A 16,714-nucleotide genomic window follows, 5' to 3' on the forward strand; every position below is an offset into this window, starting at 1 on the left:
AGGAACTGAAGGGTGGCCGGGTCGGCTGGGGTATTTATGCGGCGCCATGGTGGCGCCACTGCAGGGAGCACCCAGCCGACCTGCTGAGTGTTGCTAGGGTAAAAGTTTCTCCGACGGCTGTGCACGCGGCGCGCACACACCTACCTGGAATGGATATGAGCAATCACTCGAAGAAGAAAAAGTATTTCTTAACCGAGGATGAAAGAAGAGGAATGGATATAATAAAATGGCTGCCTGGAGGTCTTGTTTTATTAATTGTCTTTGTAATCATTTCTTGCCTGTTAATATGATTCCATATTCTGCGCAATATTCAGGAAGAGATACCAAGTGAGTTTCAGTGATGTAAAACCAAACTACCATCTTTTACTGCATGTGTTATATTGGCACAAATGTCTGATTAAAGATGAGCCTTTTGAGCTGTGGATTTTCTTGAATAGATTCATAATTCCATCCCACTTTATATAAGGAAGTTTGCACAGTTCTGAGCTGCCAATACTTTGACAAGTGTGTCCCACAGTGCTGTTCCCTCAGCCTGTATAACAGGCACTCTCTGAGAGGAAGGGCAGGGTCCTATGGATCGATTCATTTGTTTTTCTCATTAAAACATAAATGCTTTCTCATACCTTTAACACAGAAGAGGCAGTAGCATTTGGCAAACAAACTTATTAAGTTGCACATTACTGGAAATGTTCAGACCTTGTTCCTGAAAAATATATAGAGTATATGCATAAGACAACACTGTTCAGCTTGTATAATTTAAAATGGGTGACAGGACCTTTCATCTCCTGGAGCATTACATTTTTAAACAACTAACATTTGGAGGCTCTTTCCCATTCTAACATCAAAATATTTGCTCTTCAGAAGTATCTATGAGCCTGAGGGCTAAGCCATCAATTGCAGAGATGATTTGGGGGGCCAAAAAGAGGCGGACTCTGAGGCAGAGAAATATCAACCCTCTTTACAATTTCATTATGCCAGAGTTCTAACACAGGCTCCTTTTATCACAAAATGGACAGTATGCTGGGATCAAATAAGCAAAAAGTCTGGCACAATGTGAGAAATATATTGAGGGCTTTAAAAAAAAATCAATCACAAAGTTGTTACAATGTTGATTTATCTTCCTAATAAAGACACTTTGATGCTTTGAATTTAAGATTTCCCAGTATTTAGGATGTGGAGAACAAACTGATTAATTCATACACTATTGTCTATGAAGAGGATTCTGAAATGGACCCAGGAGCCTTAGTTAGATCAGAAGTCAGATGGAGAAAAATCTTGATATTCATGAGTTTGGTGTGAATTAGACCCCCAAGATAAACATGACAGCCCTGAAATCTTCAGAGAGAAACCATTAGCAGGCAGATGGTTACCACGGGTTTTTTTTTCACCTCCTGAAACTTGGTTGGACAAAACAAGATCTTACTCACAAGCTACCTACTAGAAGTGTATTATGAATTTAATCCCTATTCTATGCAGTCTTCTTTATATAGACAGACTGTAAGGCCAAAAAGGACTGTCATGGTCAAATAGTCTGACCTCCTGCACATTTGCTGGCCACAGAATCTCATGCACCCCTCCTATAATAGACCCCTAACCACTGGCTGAGCTATTTAAGTTCTCAAATCATTATTTAAATACTTAAAGTTACAGAGAATCCACCATTTCCATTAGTTTAAACATGCAAATGACCCATGCCCCATGTTGCATAGGAAGGCGGGGGAAAAAAACCCAAGGTCTCTGCCAATCTGACCTGGGGGGAAATTCCATCCTGACCCCCAATATGGTCATTAGTTAGACCCTGAGATATGGGCAAGAGCCAGCAACCAGACATCTGGTAAAGAATTTTCTAGTAATTCAGAGCCCTCCCCATCTAGTGGCCCATCACCAGCTGTTGGAGACATTTGCTACTAGCAGTAGCAGATCAGGTATATGCCATTGTAGGTGGTCTCATCATACCATCCCTCCCATAAATGTATCAATGTTCAGATTAAAGCAGGGTTTCTCAAACAGGGGTCGCCAGTTCTGTAGGAAAGCCCCTGGCGGGCTGGGCCGGTGTGTTTACCTGCCCTGTCCACAGGTCCAGCCGATCGCAGCTCCCACTGGCCGCGGATCACTGCTCTGGGCCAATGGGAGCTGCTGGAAGTGGCACGGGCCAAGGGATGTACTGGCCACCACTTCCAGCAGCTCCCATTGGCCTGGAGCAGTGATCCATGGTCAGTGGGAGCCAAGATCGTCCAGACCTGCGGACGGTGCAGGTAAACAAACCGGCCCAGCCCACCAGGAGCTTTCCCTACAGAAGCGGTGACCCCTGTTTGAGAAACCCTGGATTAAAGGGAAGGGGGAGAGGAAGCTCCAAATCGATACATTTACTTTCAAGATAACTGTCTCACTTGCCCCGGGGTCATGCACTGACCCTTCAGTAATTTGGAATGCTGGATTTACATGTGACAGAGGAAAGTCCTTTTTACAAAAATACCAGAGCAAGCTAGAGAGTCTCAGATTCTTGATCAGCTGGAAGTATACACAGAAGAGTTGAGATGGTGGGTGCACAGCTGCTATGCTGAAGCTGTTTGTTCTTATCCTTCTTATAGTTTATAACAACTATTAAATTTCATCCTATTACTATTACTATTACTCCAGTTTACAAGGTCATCCAGATCTTCCTGTAGGATATCCCAGTCCTTCTCTGTGTTAGCAATACCTCCCAGCTGTTGTGTCATCCGCAAACTTTATTAGCCACATTCCCACTTTTGTGCCAGGCCAGTAATAAAAAGATAATAAGATTGTCTCAAACTAGTCCCTGAGGAACCTCCACAGTAACCTCCCTCCAGACTGACAGTTCCCTTTCAGTATGACCTGTTGTCATCTTTCCTTAAACCAGTTCCTTTACCAAACTTCAATTTCATATTTGATCCCCATCCCAGTTAAACTATTATTCCCGGGAACCATATTCAAATGGCCTGTTACAGAATAGAGGTATTAGATCCACTGTCTGCAGAATGCAGACCCTCAAAGAAGATTGATCAGGTTTGGCATATTCCGAAACCGACCAACCATGCGACCCAATGCCCATACCTCCCAATCAAACCGCAACTACAGATGCAAACAACAGCCAATTCATCGATCACCTGCTCCCTTCAAAAAATAGAACTACTAAGCTCAATCAGTCAACATACCAACCCAAAATTCTTGCTAATGGACTTGCAATTTCATGTGCCAGTTCCTTTAATATTCTTGGATGAAGATTATCTGGGCCCCCCAATTTAGTCCCATTAAACTGTTCAAGTTTGGCTTCTACCTCGGATGTGGTAATATCTACCTCCATATCCTCATTCCAATTTGTTATCCTGCCATTATCCCTAAGCTCCTCATTAGCCTCATAAAAGACTGAGGCAAAGTATTTATTTAGATATTGGGCCATGACTAGATTATCCTTAACCCCTACTCCATCCTCAGTGTTTAGCGGTCCCACTTATTCTTTCTTTCTTTTCTTCTTATTTATATGGCTATAGAGCCTTTTACTATTGGTTTTAATTCCCTTTGCAAAGTCCAACTCTACATGGCTTTTGGCTTTTCTCACTTTATCCCTACATGTTCTGACCTCAGTAAGGTAGCTTTCCTTGATGATCCCTCCCATCTCCCACTCCTTGTAGGCTTTCTGCTTTTCCTTAATAATCTCTCTGAGATGCTTGCTATATCCAGCTTGGTCTACAACTCTTGCCTATGAATTTTTTCCCCTTTCTTGGGATGCAGGCTTCTGATAGTTTCTGCAACTTTGACTTGAAGTAATTCCAGGCCTCTTCTACTTTAATTCCACAAGTTCTTCAGTCCAATCCACTTCCCTAACTAATTTCCTTAATTTTTTGAAGTTAGACCTTTTGAAATCAAAAACCCTAGTCACAGATCTGTTTTCGTTTATCCTTCCATTTAGTTTGAACTGAATTAGCTCATGATCACTCTAACCAAGGTTGTCCCCTACAACCATTTTTTCTATGAGTTTCTCAGTACTCACCAAAGTCAAATCTACAATGGCATCACCTCTTGTTGGTTCAGCAAGTACTTGGTGAAGGAATCCATCAGCTATTGCATCCAGGAAAATCTGAGCCCTATTATTATTACTAGCACTTGTTCTCCAGTCCATATCTGGGAAGTTAAAGTCTCCCATGATCACAGAATTCCTATTAGTATTTACTTCATTAAAAACATTAAAGAGGTCTCTACCCATATCCAAATCAGATCCTGGTGGTCTGTAGCACACCCCAAACACTATCTCAGGGGAGGCTCTAGTAACTTTCTTCCCCAATGTGATTTTTGTCCAGACAGACTCTGTCTTATCCATTTCATCACATCTTATATCTTTACAGTTAACCTCATCACTGATATACAATGCTACTCCACCATCTTTGTCTTTATTTCTGTCTTCCTAAACAGCACATACCTTTCAATACCTTTACTCCAGTCGTGACTACTATTCCACCATGTTTCTGTTATCTCTATAATATCTGGCTTCACTTCCTGAACCAGTAACTCTAGTTCCTCCATTTTGTTACCTAGGCTCCTCGCATTGGTGTACAAACACCTTAATTTTTGCTGTCTGACTTCGCTCGTGTTCTTTACCCAATTAGGCGCAGACTTTCTACCACCAGTATCACCTATTAGGCTGGTATCTACAGTACCCTTCCTACGTATGTCCATTCTCCTACCCATGGCTGTATCCTTTTTTACTTCATTTTCTTCCTTCTCAATGTTAAAATCTGACATGAAGATTACCTGGATATCTCCCAACCATCTCCCCCAAATTCCTAGTTTAAAGATGACTTAATCTGCTGTGCCAGCCTCCATCTTAGAAGTCTATATCCCTTCCTACTCAGATGAAGTCCATCCTGAGAGAACAGTCCTCTGTCCATGAATGCCTCCCAGTGACCATACATCCCAAACTCCTCTTTATAGCACCACTGCCTGAGCCATCTGTTAATCATCATAATCTTGTCACACCTTTGTTGCCCTTCTCTAGGAACAGGCAGAATCCCACTAAAGGTCACCTGAACCTCGATTTCCTCAAGCATCTTCCCCAGCCTGGCATAGCCTCCCTTGAGACATTCCAGTGAGAATCTAGCCATATCATTTGTTCCCATATGAAGGACAATCATGCCACTATGACTTTCCAAATCCAAGCCTCATTGGCTGCAAAACTCCTCATCCAACATTCACAGGCACCTGCCTGGAGAAGGGTTTGAGGAGGGTTCCACCAATCTGGAATTTAGCTGTCAATTCAGCCTTCTCACTTTTGTGTGATTTCTTGGTGTTCCAGAGTCTGGAGCAAAATAGGCCAGGACATGGAGGAGGCCTTCCTTTCAGTCCCAGGGATATGAGGGAAACATTCTGGGGGGCTGGATGTCTCGGAACTTCATTGCAAATTCAGTCTATTTTTCCTGTGATGATTTGAGACAGTGGCGTGAGGGAGGAAGGATTTTTCACCTTATGAATTGGAGAGTCTTGTCCTTGTTTGCATTTATAAGTGCCACTGTTTATGCACTTAAAAACATCATTTTTAAGCTTTTATATACCTAAACATAGATAAGTCAATCCCGCCGCCAATACCCCTGCCAATATACAACTTATAATTTACAAGATAAATGCAGAACACAATGTTAAATTATGTGTGGGGCCCATAAATTTCTGTTCATAAACTCTCTCCAGAAAGTGGCATATTGACAGTCTGCTGGCAGCAGAACCTGAGTCAGAGCAACTGGCCATGGAAGAGACATCATCCTATTACAACATAGAGGCAGCAGGAGTCAAATTCCAGGTTTCCTGCTGCAGATTTAGTGTGGGAGAGCAGCTGCTTCGCCAGCAACATCTTGACAGCATCATCACATGGATGTGTTCAGCACATCTCCCCAGAGCAGTAAGTTCAGCAGTCTCTGATAACCAAAATATTTTCAGCTCAGGATGGGTGAAGTAACCAACTCTGGTCATTTTAGATCAAAGGACAGGAAAACAAGAGGAGAGAGGATATAAAGTTTGGATTATGACCAGGAAACACAGAGAGTCTGGATCATGCCTGGTCAGATCCCTTTGTTAGGGAGTGGAGACAGCTGCATCATCAGTCCAAGCGGGAGTTCAGAATGCCCTGGTGTACAGAGGCTACAATGCATCTGACCCACTCAGCCAGCCACTGGCAAGTGGCCATAAACTCGTCTCTTTCCTGCCTCTCCCTGGCACAATATAGCCAGCCCAGGAGCACACAGAAGGAACAATCCCTGCACTCCCATGTGAAGAGTAACAGCAATTGTGACTGGCCTATTGGCAGCCCGGAGCACATAGAAGAGAGACCAAGAGCAGTGTTATTTAACACTCTGAATTCTCCCTTTATATTTCATGCGTGACTGAATAGCTGAAATCTGAACTTTGTTACAATTACAGATGGCCTTAGGGATGGAAAATTCACTGACGTATAGTCACCAAAATTCTCCCTGTAAAGCTGCCGAACACACTTTTAGGGGCTTCGGTTCTCTCTTATGTTTGGGCTTTTTTCACCCTATCTCACAAATGTGATGCTGCCTGTCTTTGGTTCAGCTAATATTGCAAGTGGATCCACAGTTACAGCATTTCCCTTAACCCTTTTAATGAAATTCAGATGTGTATTCCAAGTTAACTTGACTTAGTAAAGGTGCTGTGCTGTACAGGCCATTATTAGCATTACAAGACCTTTTCTTATCACCAGGTTGATGGTGATTGTGTAATTGCTGTTCCACACCGTGTTTCATTACAATTATCATCAAACAGTTAAACCCTGCCACTCTTTTTATCAAACCAAAATAATAATGCTTTCTAATTTTGCAAGCGTAAAGGAAATGAGTCTCAAAGACCAGTTGAGTTGAATATCATGAGTAATATCATAGCTGATATATGCAAGTGCACAGTACAATATATATCTTGTCTTCTTCCCTCTACCCCCATCTGCCTAAATAGGACATATTAGGCACACAGCATGTTTAAACAGAAATATTTGGGTAGCCACTGTTATGGTTTTTTAATCTCAAAAATGTCTCTTTAAAATGTTGATTTGTACCATGCTGATTTGAGGAAAAAAAATACAGAAGAACCCGTTTTATTAATTAATTGGGGATTGAATCTCTCACAATTACCATAGGTACAGTGCATAAATTGCTCTGCGTTGCATTGTAGCACTACCTTCTTGCCCATCAAACCACCACATAACAACTTCCAATGCACTGAAGGCTTTAGAATATGAAGGGATGTTGACTTTTTCTTCATTGACATCACTTTCGTTATGTGATATTTTTTTTCCCTGTTGGGAAAAATGGTTCATATAACGGGTTATTTGTAAGACTCGTTTACATAAAATTGGGGTTCTCCTGTAAAACAATATTTGAATGGAAATATGCAAACTGAGTTATTGACTAGGTCTGCTATGAAATGTATATAAACTTAGTCAGTCACTTAGTCCAGCCTGTGCTTTGCAGCACATTGGACTACCCACATTTGCTATCCATGAGTGTCAACTGCCCTTCTCTCCAAATCTCCCCATTTCATATTAATGTGCTTGATGTCGTTCAGAACTGTTCATTTCCGTGTTATTCATGGTCTTCCTCTCTTTCTTCTTGCATTTTCTGGCTTCCATTCAAGGACAGTATTTGGTAAGCATTTTTTTTCCATTCTCAGCACATGTCCAGGCACTGATGTCTTCTTCTGTAGATTGTTTTTGAGAGGGTGCCTTGTCCATTGATTTTTCTGATTTCTTCATTCATCTTCCTATCTCTGTATGTTATTTATCTAATGTACATAAGACCTGCCTCTAAATGTAAAAGCATTCTGGATTGTCTCCTGTTCTGCACATAAGTAATCTGTAATATATGAACTGCTTTCCAAACACTAGCTGTCTAAAAAACAAAATAATATGAGACAGAGCCACTGGGCAAAACTAGTGGAACATTCACTTATGCAATTTCTCAGCATAAATAAATTGGAAATAGTGATATTTATTTACAGGATCATGTTGGATACTGCAGAGTATTGCTGCACAGGTAATTCAAGCAGACTCGGGATAGTTAACTTTATAAAACTAGTGAAAGAACTGTAGTCAGTATCTGTAACGTGCTTGGATGCTCTGCAAGAACGAGGTCCACACACACCGTGAGTTATTTGGCTTTAATGAAGGTAAAGTGACACATCCGCAACGGGGACCCTGGGCGTTGCTGTCACTTAGGCGGGGAACCCAGCACCGAAGCTCAGCTCGGTCTGGGTCGGAGTCCAAACACGGGACCGGGAGCATACAGCTATATATACACAATATAAAAGCAACTCATACATATGCAAAAAGGGACTTCCCACAGGCTATGTCCGCCCTTTGGCCTAAGGCCATACAAACTGGTTTCAACCAGTTAAAAGCAAGTTATAACTGGCATGCCGTGTCCTACAATGACCAGCCACTTAGCAAGCAGGGGCTTTTCACAAGGCCGCCGAGAAAGCGGAGACACCCTAGCTAGGCTGTGACACAGTCTTCCGCAGTCCCCTACAGTATCATAACCACATGATGATAAGCTCCTAAGAATACACCATCCAGTTTCAACTGGGAATCTGTTTGACCACAGAAGTAGTTCAGGAATAAAGAATCAACAATTAATAAAAAGGGGTTTTTTTTGTTGCCAAAAAAACAAAAGGAATCTGGTGCAATGTCCATTCCTTAAAGTCAGAGAGAGCGTGCAGCCCTGCAGCATGGCAGTCTTCGAAAGAAAAAGCTACGGTGGACTCTGTTCAGAACTTGTTTGCTACACAACCCTTTCAAATTTTTCCAAAGTTTGATCTATTTAAAATGTGCAGAGTGGTTTGAAGTATAGCATGCATAGAGAGAGCTACACAGATCATGCTTTCAAAGGTTCTAGCAGACTGAAAGTTTTTACCTGTTCTACCAGTATTCTCCATTACAAGCCAAATTGTGACCTTCTACATGACTGCGAAGTGGTCTAAGGACACCTCTTCACTCCCCTGTGCTAACTACTGCCTGTTTTCTGGGTAGTAGCATTGCAGGAGAGCAGCCTCTGTTGTGTCACCACCCACTACTCTTCTTCCTGTACTTTTAGGCAGACAATGGGAGGATCCCCAAAGAGCTGGCTGGCACAGCTGGCTAAATAATCTGTGACTTCAGCTGTACAAATCACTGTTTTTTCAGTTGCTTGGCAGTTTTGAAAAACAAAATCATTTTGGGTTCCATTGATATTTTTCAGAATTTTCAGCAACTACAGGGAAAAAAAGAAGAAGAAGTTGGGAAACTTTTCAAGCAAAACATCTTGGTTTTGTTTCAGGCATTTTTAACCATTTTTTAAAATAAAAGCAAAAGATACTTGGAAATGAAGTGCAGGAGTCACAAAGCACAGGAGGAGGAGGTGCCCCTTGGTTACTCCACAGACCACGGGTTTGAACATTCACCTGGGATGTGGGAGACTCAGGCTCCCATGTCCACTCTGGAGCAAGGACTTGAATTCAGGCTTGCCACATCCCTGAAAAAGGCCCTAACCAGCAGGCTATGCAGGGGCAGCTCTCTCAATCTCATCTGCTACAGTGGTTCCAGTTTCTATAAAATAATTAAATATTCACTGGAGCAAGGATGGGAACCCCAGTGGCCCCCTTCAGGGTGAGTGCCATACTGGCTAGGATAGAGAGGCATTCTCACTCTGTGTGGGCCTGCTTTAGCTGTAACAGGTATAGGCTGTGACTACTTACTTTCTTTCATCCTCACTTCAACTTGAGCTTGTGGAGCAAGAGGGAACCAAGGACCAAATTGTGAGTCACAGTTTGGTTCCTGGTCTGCTACTGGGACAGCAGAGCTACAGGCTGCACCTTGCTCAGGTTTTGTAGCAAAGGCAATGTCAATGCCTATAATGAAGATGAAATTTCTCATACCAGTAAAGCCTTCCACAACAATAGTGACACTTTAATTGTCACCATAAAACATTTCTGCCTATGCCATAGATGAAGCAGGGCCAGTTCAGAGAATGCTGCCAAGCCTCAGGTGGCGCCTGACTCATGGGGATCCTACCCTACCAAAGACATGTTGAAATGCTAGATTGTCTAATGCAGGATGGGGTGGACTACATGCAGCTCTGCAGTGACCACCTGAGCCCCCAGGAGAATCAAGATGTCTCCTTCTTATCTCAGCCAAGGCTGGGGCATATCACAAGTTTTCCCCTCCTCTTTAATGGGAGATTGCCATCAACTATTTCCCCCTCATGCCATGTACAAATATACCTGCCAGTTCTGGTCTTCTCTCTTATTCTCCCCAGCACTGTAGAAATGATCCTCTTCCCTCAGCTCAAATAGCATTTCAATTTGGTGTAAGCTGGGCCAGAGAGGTCACACACTGAACCTTAGGCCCTACAGTCAAGATGACTAATTTATGGTTTTAAAATATGATCCAGATTTTCTTGCATTAGTGTGGTTAGTTATCACTGAAATTCTTAAAGCAGGTATGAAGTATTTGTTTTCATTCACAACAGCCATCTAGTTCACGTTCTTCACAATTGTACAATGGATGAGGGATGGGGAAGGCTAATCAAAAGTATTCAGGTTATGGACCCAAAATAAAATCTTAATACTTTCTGAAAAGATCTATGTACTATTAACATAAATTACAAAGGGAGTCGCATCTTATGCAAGGGTTAGGTTCTGAAGTCAGTACGTAAGGTGAAAATCGCATATAGTCAAACGCTCATGGCAGGCAGAATTGCCCACACTACAGGTACAGTATTTAAATTGCTATTTTTCTCTTTTTGTTTTGTTTTGCCGAGCGCGTATAGTTAAAATTGCATAAGTTAAATGTGCCCATGATGCGACTCCAATTTTTTTCAATAGCACTGATGGGTCACATCAACATGAAGGTATTAAGTGGTGCTACCACTGCCAAAAATCAGTCACACACAGAGCACACCAGTAGCTACTACTACTTAGATTACTATGTCTGGCAGATGTAGAGAGCTAGCGCAAGGTCTATAGCAGTATTGCCTTGTGGCTAGAGCACTGGACTGGGACTCCAAAGACCTGGTTTTGATTCCTGTCACTGGCCTGCCGAATGATCTTAGGCAAGTAATTTCACCTCTCTGTGACTCATTTTCCCCATCCATAAGCTGGGGATAATGATACTGACCTCTGTTGTAAAGCGCTTTGAGATCTACTGAAGAAACGCACAATATATAACAGTAGCAGCAGTAGTAAAAAAGTCTGATTCGGGGACATTGTGACAAACAGAATGCAGCACTTATTTGCAGTGATTCATGAGGTTATTTATATTTCTTATTCAGGAGTAGTATAACAAGATATTCATAAAAATGCTTGCTAACCCCAAAGCTTCACAAATTTTAGAATGAATGCGTATTCATTCTCAAAATCACACGAACTGTACATTATCATCCTATTTTTAAAGAAGAGCAATAATACAATATTAACAGCTTGCAGAATATTAAAAGAGCACTGTTTGCAAACAGCAAATTGATGAATAATTTTCCACCTAAGTTATTTCATGAACACCTACTAATAACAAATAGATATTGAAATCAGGATTGCTTTGTGATTAGAAAAGGACTAAATTCAAAATGAATAGTGTTCATTATGAATTATTCAACTAGTACTACATAGAAGGCGCTAATCCACTCTGTAACGGAGAAAAAAGGAATATAACTACCAACTAGTTTAACCAATGAAAAACAGACAAATCTAGTGACTATACTTGTGTATAAAAACTGAAATAAAAGGCGTAGATGGAGACAGAAGTATTCCAAGGGTATGGTTCTATCTTCAAAATGCACTCAAAAGCACTGAGAGATATAAAAGTCACACAAATATTGCCTTGTCATAGTTGTACAGGAAAACAGGTAGTAACAAATTGAGGTGCTATGCATTTCATGCAGATTAGTGTAGAACTGAAAAGATTTGAAGCTTCAAGACAGTTATTAATCCTCACAATATACAAACACACATACACACACACCTCGAGAGTACTCTTATTTTGGGACAAATCTTAAAAACTACACCCAGACACCCTAATTCAGTGGGGCAGAACTCTAAACTAGCCTGCCTGATTCTGAGAATGGATAGTCCAGCATGAGAGAGGAGTAGCACAATCCTGACCCACTGAGCCACAGAAGAGGTTAGGGAACTCATGCAAATCCATTCTTTGCACTGGGTCTTACTGATCGTGGCCTGCCTCTTCCTCACATAAGTCCATAGAGCAACATGCCCTAGGGCAGGGAAAGAAACACACATAACGTGTGGTGTTTGAGAACTTTGCTGCCTACCTTGACCTCAATTGTCCTCAGCCTCTGGACTGTTGGGACCCCTTCCTTGCTGGCTGACTGCTAAACTCCCTCAGATTTCTACCACAACTTCATCACCACCCATCCACCAAACTCTCTTTAGAACACTCCCACTCCAGCATCAACTTTCTGGATACCACAATCAGCTTCAACAATGGAACCCTATAGACATCAATACCCAAGAAACCCACGGATCATCACACTCACCTCCACAGATCCAGTAACCACCCTAAGAAATCTGTTATCTACAGCCAGGCACTCAGATATCACAGAATATGCTCTGAAGAGAAAGTCAGGGACACACATTAATACTCTTAAAACCACTTTCACCAAACAAGATCACTCCACCAGTGAAGTCGATCACATCATGGAATGGGCCACCAAATACCCCGAGAACACCTGCTTCAATATGGGAGGAAAATACCCACCAAGCATACACCCCCTAGTTGTCACCTACCATCCCACATTGATACCCATATAGGCATCACCAGGCAATTTCAACACATCTTGAAAGAAATCTTTCCCAAACCCCCTCCAACCCTCCAGTCTTCCCAAGTTCATCCTCAGAAGCAAGCTCCCCATAGACCAAGACAAAGCAACTCAAAGAAGAATCAACCCTGCCAGAACAACAAATGCAAAACTTGTGCACATATCTCCACTGATACAATGATCAATACTTCGCACAACTCACCATTCAAAATCCATGGTTTCTAACATGTCTGTCACATGTCATGTACCTCATCCAGTGCATCAAATGCCCCAATAACAACTATATGAATGAAGCCAAACAATCACTATCCTTTTAAGTGAACTCAGAAAAATGATAAAAGACAAAAATACCATATCACCCGTGGACCAATACTTTTCAGAAAGCGATTGCCTTATATCTGACCTTTCAGTCCTGGTTCTCAAAGGAAACCTATACAATACCTTGAAAAGACAAGCCTGAGAACTTTAATTTATAACTCTGCTGGATACTAAAAATCATGGTTTCAACACTGATGCTGGTTATATGGCTCATTACCCCAATTTGTAGCCTGCTAACCCTCCTTTGTCATATGACTACAGAGTTGTTAATTGTCCACTTCATTTTAAGTGGTTTCTTGCAACGTGTTAATATTTAATGCATGATAATCTGTGTCACCTTGTATTTAGCTGTGACATTCTGGTTACCTTTTCCAGATCTGGAGAAGAGCTATGTGAAGCTCAAAATCTTGGCATTTCCATCAACAAAGACTGGTCCGAAAAAAAATATTACTTCACCCACCTTGTGTCTCTCATATCCTGAAACCACCACAGCAACAAGAACAGTACAAACAGCTATATTTCAATTAATTTGTAAACAAGGGAAGGCAAAATTCACCCAATAAGTTATTCATTATAAATTATTTGTCCAGCTCTATAGTTTTTCCTATGGCCTGACTTCATGACAAAAGCAGCAAGAGCACCAGGAGAATCTTTGGGTAATACCAATCATAGTCTAAACCAATGGTTCTCAACGCCAGTCCGCCGCTTGTTCAGAGACAGCCCCTGGCGGGCCTGGCTGGTTTGTTTACCTGCCGCTTCCGCAGGTTCGGCCAATCGTAGTTCCCGCTGGCTGTGGTTCGCTGCTCCAGGCCAATGGGGGCTGCGGAAAGCAGCGCGGGCCAAGGGATCTGCTGGCCTCCCTTCCTTCAGCCCCCATTGGCCTGGAGCGGCGAACCACAGCCAGTGGGAGCCGCAATCGGCCAAACCTGCTGACACGACAGGTAAATAAACTGGCCCAGCCCACCAAGGGCTTTCCCCAAACAAGCAGAGATCAGCTTTGAGAACCATTGGTCTAAACACACATAATGTCCCCCAGTGGCAAGTTCCAAGGAGGTGGGTAGCTACCAAACTCCTCTCAAGATCTCACTTTATTGAAAATATACACCCACACCAGTCTCTATACTTCTTGGGGATGAGGTGCTTTGTTTTTCTAAAGGCTAGTCAGTCTACATATGGCTTTCTTCTATCAGGGTAACAATCACTTTAGTTATGCTGATTCACACCTCTAACATGGAGGTGCTTAAACCAAAGTAAAATTGCACAGTGCTGCTCTCTCTAAATATTTGTTTTTTTCTTAATGCCCAAGGTGACACAGCCAAGTGGTTACATGAGAATCTTAGATTTCACTTAAAAATAAAACTTTCTAGCCTTCATGGTTGCAGATAGAAGATTGAATACCTGACCCAAGTGTACTCTCTAAGGCCTCGGTCACCAGAAGGAATCCCCCTCCCATCTTTTTTAATTTAATTTAATGATATTTTGAGGACTGACTCATGATTTTTGAATGCTTGGGGTTTGCCGTCATGATTGTGCCTAAACTGATTTAGGTTAATTCAGTAATTTACCAGACTAAACGAAAACATCATAAGCACCATTTAAACTGGTTTAAGTGAATCTGCATTAGGGTTTGGATCAGCATAAGTAACTGAATTTAGTTACAGTGGGGCAAGTTCTCTAATACAGACATGTCCTAAATCTACCATTCTGACTCAAATCCTGCAGCCCCATTGATGTTCATGGAAACTCTGAGCAAACACCAGTCTTTAAATAATAAAGATATCTGCTGGTAAAAAATGTTTTCATTTAATTTTTACTCTCAGAATGAGTTAATATCAGTTTGGGTGTATCTAACCCCTGGATTGAAAACTGGCTGCAGATTCAGACAGATTTTGCTACATCAATTTACCCAGGCCATGTTTTCAAACTTTCCTTTCCAACCATTAGGCTACAAACTTTCATTTAAAAAAAACAACACACAGCAGTAAACTCAGATTCAGTTATAGACACACCAGAAGTCAAGGCCCTAGACCAGATCCTCAAAGGCATCCAGGCACCCAGCTCCCAATGATCTGAATGGGTGGTCGGTGCCTTAATGCTTTTGAAGCTATCAGTCATAGTACTTATGTCTTAACACAACTCGGACTGAGGCTGTTTCAGATTTAAAGGGCCAGCCTCCGAAATATACGGGCATTACAGAGTAGGGAGGATTGGCTAGCAACAAAGGAAGTTGGCCCTGTAGAAGAAGCTGCTTCTTGATGTTGATGAGAGAAGGAAAATAATATTTTTAAAGAATAAAACTCACAATCTAAGTCATCCTGAATGTGAGGATGTCCAAACTTTGTGACTCAAGCTATTCTCTATACATACACAGTATAGCAGAAACCACAAAAAAAGAGTTTTCAGAAGGGGTTATAGTGACTCCTTTTCCCCTGAACTCACTTATGTTCTTCTGGTTTTTCTGGTACGCTTTCTGAAATTTACCTTTTAAAATATTGTGTTTAAATATTGTCTTGCCTGTAAAATTAGCATAGCTCAGTTTATAACTAATAACTTATAATACCAGCTTATAATAGTACTATTATAGAAGAAAACTTTCTCTTAATTTTTTAACTACCAAAGATCAAGGTTAAACTATATATTTCTAACCAAGTTTTTCTTTAGCCTTTCATCAGCACAATCAATATATGTCATAATCTGCTGGGCAAGGAGAGAGTAAAACAGCACTACGCTTCTCCTGCTTGGCTATCAAATGCAGGAATCTGTAGTATTCATTCAGCTCACATAATTTGGGGAAGGCTCAGACAAGGTTTCTCCTCTCACTTGGAAATGACTGCTCTTATTATCAAAATCCTCTCCACCAACCTGACATCTGGAAAATTCAGGAATCATATTTTCCATTTGGATTTTGCATTCTTACCTTGGATATTGATCTCCCAGGAACAGAAGGGTTAGTGCACCAAGAACATAAGAGCAATAAGTTATTGATTCCACACAGCAGTTCAAATGATTTGAGAAATAACACTGCATTTTTTTGGCAGGGGGAACCCAAAGGACTTATAATATACTGATTGAAAGAAATCATTTTCCCCCCATCAGTATTCATGTGGGTTCTGCTGGCTAGGATAACTATACCTGTGTATCCTGATAACCAAGCAGTATTACATTCTGATTGCCTAATATTCTATTAGGTGAGAGTAAAGGTTATCAAGCATCCATTTTCTTATATTTAGATATAAAGCTATTTGCAGCTTCCAGCCAAAAGGTGTTTTGTTTCACACTGTGCGGAAATGAAGGTCGTCTCCTTTTTATCCCCCATAGAAATTTTCCTCTTTTCCCTCCTCACATCCCTTTCTCCCCAATACAAGTGCCAAGCAAATTAGTTACCCCACAAATACATCTACTGTGAACCGATTTGTTCAAATCCTTTCTGAGTATGGCAGAATGACAGCTATTGATTCCAGTTATGGTATTTAGGGTTCCGGAAGTGTACTAACTGGCCAGAATGAAATTGCTATGATAATGTAGTGGACCTGGAGTTTATATGAGTCCTAGAAAAGAGACAGGGCTCTATCCCC

This window comes from Chelonoidis abingdonii, chromosome 2 (genome assembly GCF_003597395.2).
Source record: "Chelonoidis abingdonii isolate Lonesome George chromosome 2, CheloAbing_2.0, whole genome shotgun sequence".
NCBI lineage: Eukaryota > Metazoa > Chordata > Testudines > Testudinidae > Chelonoidis > Chelonoidis abingdonii.